The 5,712-nt window shown below is 43.4% G+C and overlaps 1 non-coding gene across 1 annotated transcript; it reads left to right on the top strand.

The window, feature by feature from the left end:
- Window positions 1-4,580: 4,580 nt before the first annotated feature.
- Trnat-agu (transfer RNA threonine (anticodon AGU)) lies at window positions 4,581-4,655 on the top strand. Its single transcript has one exon. It is a non-coding gene; the product is annotated as a tRNA-Thr (tRNA).
- The last annotated feature ends 1,057 nt before the right edge of the window (window positions 4,656-5,712 follow it).

Here is a 5,712-nt window from a genome sequence, read left to right as displayed (position 1 = left end):
TTAGTCCTGCTGCAAACAGACGGTTGCCAGTGGTACTTGGTGACACAGCAGAAGCAAAACGTGCCCGGATTTCTCCCCTGGGCGATGTTCGATAGGCCACTGCTGCTCGCACAATGTGTTGATCTTGACGTGCGTATGTACTACACGGACGCCCAGAACAAAGTCTACAGGTGTGAGAGTGTGCAAGTTCTCTTTAAATAAATAATATTAATATACAAGGTGGTCCATTGATCGTCACCGGGCCAAATATCTCACGAAATAAGCGTCACACGAAAAAACTACAAAGAACAAAACTTGTCTAGCTTGAAGGGGGAAACCAGATGGCGCTATGGTTGGCCCGCTAGATGGCGCTGCTATACGTCAAACGGATATCAACTGCGTTTTTTTTTTTTTTTTAAAGAGGAACCCCCATTTTTTATTACATATTCGTGTAGTACATAAAGAAATATGAATGTTTTAGTTGAACCACTTTTTTCGCTTTGTGATAGATGGCGCTGTAATAGTCACAAACATATGGCTCACAATTTTAGACGGACAGTTGGTAACACGTAGGTTTTTTAAATTAAAATACAGAACGTAGGTACGTTTGAACATTTTATTTCGGTTGTTCCAATGTCATACGTATACCTTTGTTAACTTATCATTTCTGGGAACGCATGCTGTTACAGCGCGATTACCTGTAAATACCACATTAATGCAATAAATGCTCAAAATGATGTCCGTCAACCTCAATGCGTTTGGCAATACGTGTAACGACATTCCTCTCAGCAGCGAGTAGTTCGCCTTCCGTAATGTTCGCACAAGCATTGACAATGCGCTGACGCATGTTGACAGGCGTTGTCGGTTGACCACGATAGCAAATATCCTTCAACTTTCCCCACAGAGACAAATCCGGGGACGTCAGATCCGGTGCACGTGCTGGCCATGGTATGGTGCTTCGACGACCAATCCATCTGTCATGAAATATGCTATTCAATACCGCATCAACCACACGCGAGCTATGTGCCGGACATCCATCATGTTGGAAGTACATCGCCATTCTGTCATGCAGTGAAACATCTTGTAGTAACATCGGTAGAACATTACGTAGGAAATCAGCATATGTTGCACCATTTAGATTGTCATCGATAAAATGGTGGCCAATTATCCTTCTTCCGAAAATGCCGCACCATACATTAACGGGCCAATGTCGCTGATGTTCCACTTGTTACAGCCATCGTGGATTTTCCGTTGCCTAATAGTGCATATTATGCCGATTTACGTTACCGCTGTTGGTGAATGACGCTACGTCGCTACATATAACGCGTGCAAAAAATTTGTCATTGTCCCGTAATTTCTCTTGTGCCCAGTGGCACAACTATACACGACGTTCAAAGTCGTCGCCATGCAATTCCTGGTGCATAGAAATATGGTACGGGTGCAGTCGATGTTGATGTAACATTCTCAACACCGACGTTTTTGAGATTCCCGATTGTCGCGCAATTTGTCTGCTACTGGTGTGCGGATTAGCCGCGACAGCAGCTAAAACACCTACTTGGGCATCATCATTTGTTGTAGGTCGTGGTTGACGTTTCACATGTGGCTGAACACTTCCTGTTTCCTTAAATAACTTAACTATCCGGCGAACGGTCCGGACACTTGGTTGATGTCGTCCAGGATACCAAGCAGCATACATAGCACACGCCCGTTGGGTATTTTGATCACAATAGCCATACATCAACACGATATCGACCTTTTCCGCAATTGGTATAAACGGTCCATTTTAACACGGGTAATGTATCACGAAGCAAATACCGTCCGCACTGGCGGAATGTTACGTGATACCACGTACTTTTGTGACTATTACAGCACCATCTATCACAAAGCGAAAAAAGTGGTCCAACTAAAACATTCATATTTCTTTACGTGCTACACGAATATGTAATGAAAGTGGGGGTTCCCATTTAAAAAAAAACCAGTTGACATCCGTCTGACCTATGACAGCGCCATCTAGCGGGCCAACCATAGCGCCCTCTGCTTTTCCCCTTCAAGGTAGACGAGTTTTATTCTTTGTACTTTTTTCGTTTGATGCTTATTTCGTGAGATATTTGGCCCGGTCACTATCAGTGGACCACCCTGTATAATTAAAGTCCTTTTTTAAATAATTGTTATTAGTGAAAGTTTTATCTAATATAATTAAAAAATATGACTGAAGTACTGTTGCTGATAGTAAGCTCTGAGCTGTAATAATAAATGAACTGTCGCAATGAAACTTGACTGTCGTAATGTGAAAGCAAAGCTGCACTGTAATAATATTTGATTGTCGTAATGAAAATTGAAGTATTCCATACTGCAAAAGTTATCAATCTGACTGCAAGAATTTTGAACAGTGTAAACTACCTAAATAATGAACTTTAACATAAAACCTAGAGTAATTGGTTTTGCAACATTGATCACAAAACTATCTCTGAATGACATAAGTTGGCCCTGATTGAATAAAAATTAAAATCAAAATATTTTGTCCTTTACTCTACGCAAATCTGGATAACTTATTGTAGTACTGCTTTGTCTTGCGCGCCTGTGTGCTAAAGCTGCAAATTAGTGAATCTACACAGGGACACTCGAGATGTGCAATGACTTCTCTGTTAATTGCAAATCGAGCTGTTTTTCGAACACACTTGGTTCCATGATCCCCTAAAAATTGTAAGGGAAAGGGTGGTAAAAAAATGAAATAGGCACATAAATGACAAAACTAAGTTTTTTGCACACTGTGAAAAAGTGCTCAAGGCAGATTTTAAATTTAATGAACTTCTTAACATCCAACTTCTCTTAAATCTACCAACTCTCAAAACAATAACCAAGTTAGTGCGTTGACGCAACAATAGTGAAAAAAAGTAACATCATAATATTTACCTGACATTTCAGTAGACTTCTTCCTTCGCAAATCAGTTTCCGTTGCAGTCTTGATATAATCATATTGATTGAACAAATTGATGAATTGGGACTTCAGCTTTGAAACATAATACTGCCATTGCTTCCTCACTCTGCCACAGCTTAACATCGTCTGCCCCATTGCGCCCTCTCGCACATCAGAGATACTAACTTAACTTCTGCGATACAGCTTTACAACATCGCTGCTCGCTCACAATCGATTCAGATACCAAAATTACATGACACCTATCAAGTACGTGCTTGACAGGTTCCCGGGAATTACGCCGGATAATATTGTGCGGTTTCTACAATATTATCCGGCGTAATTTCCGGGAACCTATCAAGCAGATGCAGCTCCGGGAAAGCCTCAAACAGCACACCTGTCAAGTAGTCCACAGACATCAGCTGAAAGCAGCGATAAAATACGGATATATTGTGGTCAACTTGTGCATCAATCTGTCGATACCTCCATCCAGCTTCCCGCAGGCCCATAATACGATCTAATTCAAATGGCTTGTCTGTGGGGCATGGTTGTACCCTAGAGCGAAACTGCCTACAAAGTCAACACAGAGGACGCACAGACACTCCTCCCGAGCACCACCTGATCACCAATGACCGTGACAAATGAATCACTAACAGCGCAGCCCCACATATTTTACTCTAGTACTACTGAACACAATCCTTGAGGGGCATATTTTTTGACTGTCTATTAACATCATAAAATGACTATTTATTGAGCACATGTGACAAGCTAAGAAAAAAAGTACGATAGGTGAAATGACTTTCATCTGTACGACAATAGTGATGATGATGATGATGATGTCCCATACTCCAAGGAGCGTAGGGGACGATGCGGAGGACCCGCACCGCTGTACGAGACAAGGTCCTAGCGGAGGTGGTTTGCCATAGCCTTCCTCCGACCGTTTTGGTGATGAATGATAATGATGAAGACGACACAACACCACCCAGTCATCTCAAGGCAGGGAAAAATCCCCGACCCCGCTGGGAATCGAACAGGGGACCCCGTGCGCGAGAAGCGAGAATTCTACCGCAAGACCGCGAGCTGCGGACATGACAACATTAACAAGAACATTAACACCAGTAATAAATTCTCTGTATCTCTGCAATTAAAAATACCGAACGAGCCTGGGGGTTGGTTAAGACGCAGTCCTCATAATCTAGGGGAACGCAGTTCAAGTGCCTATCAGTTTATTCTCATTCTTTACTTGAAAGCACAGTGTCTGTTCCTTCGAAAGAACAGACATCACGTAAATCCAGTAGCTGTGGAACACTATATGTAAATTAAAGGGAGATCACTGCTATCAGCGGCAGTGGGACATCAAGCGGAATCAGCGGCGACGGACGAAAATCTGCACTGGACCGGGAGTCGAACCCGGGACCTCCTGCTTACTCGGCAGGTGCGGTAACCATTGCGCCATCCACGACACAGCGTTAGCGCAACTGCGCGGACTACCTCGGTACGCCTCAAAGCCAATCCACACTTCCACGGAGCGTGAACTATACACAGTCCTTGTCCATTATACTCCTGTTCGCTACTCAGAGGTCGCTCGAATACAATGGGCAGGAACTGCGGATAGGTGGTGCTCGATTGGAGCGTGGATCGGCCTCGAGGAGTAGCGAGACAGTCCGTGCAGCTGCGATAACGCAGTGTCCCGGATGGCGCAATGGTTACCGCACCTGCCTAGTAAGCAGGAGGCCCAGGGTTCGAATCCTGGTCCGGTACACATATTCGTTCGTCGCCGCTGATTCCGCGTAATGTCCTGCTGCAGCTGATAGCAGTGATTCCCCCTTCAATTTACATATATTCTAATTCTGTTCTTCCCTCCAAAAAACAGAGTTATTAAAGAGCTCGATTTCGACCAGACATTCTTCTTCTCTTTCCTGGCCTTTATCTCATATCTTCAGTGGGTTTGCAAGTTAATTACTTGATTTGGTATTGATACTGGTAGAGGGTGGCCGGGTGCCGGGTATCCACTTTGTAAGTAGGCTGTTTAGGTTTTTATGTCGGTAACGTCACCTAGCGCTCTGTATGAAAATCACTGGCTGTGCAGTGTGCAGTCTGTGGCTGGTTGGCATTGTTGGAATATTCGCCATTGTAGTGTTGGGCAGTTGGATGTTAACAGCGCGTAGCGTTGCGCAGTTGGAGGGGAGCCGCCAGCAGTGGTGGATGTGGGGAGAGAGATGGCGGAGTTTTGAGAGCGGACGATCTGGACGTGTGTCCATCAGAAAGAGTAAATTTGTAATATTGGGTATCAGTAACTGATATATATATGATGACTTTGGAACATTATCAAGATAAATACATTGTTTGTTCTCTATCAAAATCTTTCATTTGCTAACTATCCCTATCAGTAGTTAGTGCCTTCAGTAGTTAGAATCTTTTATTTAGCTGGCAGTATTGGCGCTCGTTGTATTGCAGTAGTTCGAGTAACGATGATTTTTGTGAGGTAAGTGATTCATGAAAGGTATAGGTTATTGTTAGTCAGGGCCATTCTTTTGTAGGGATTTTTGAAAGTCAGATTGCGTTGCGCTAAAAATATTGTTTGTCAGTTTAGTGTTGATCAGAATAAGTAAAGAGAGAAATGTCTGAGTACGTTCAGTTTTGCTCAGCTGTTTGAAAATCAAATAATGTAACAGGTTTATCAGCAAATCATACATAAATTTTTCGAAGGGGACGTTTCAACTTAATCTGATGTGTGAAATCGCCTGAAATCCACATCCAGGCTGGCCGGCACTCTGGCCCTCGTCATTAATCCACCGGATGGATTCAATCCGGGACCG

This window comes from Schistocerca serialis, chromosome 2 (genome assembly GCF_023864345.2).
Source record: "Schistocerca serialis cubense isolate TAMUIC-IGC-003099 chromosome 2, iqSchSeri2.2, whole genome shotgun sequence".
NCBI lineage: Eukaryota > Metazoa > Arthropoda > Insecta > Orthoptera > Acrididae > Schistocerca > Schistocerca serialis.
Note: the sequence above shows the minus strand (reverse complement) of the source record. Positions and strands in the feature narration are given on the sequence as shown.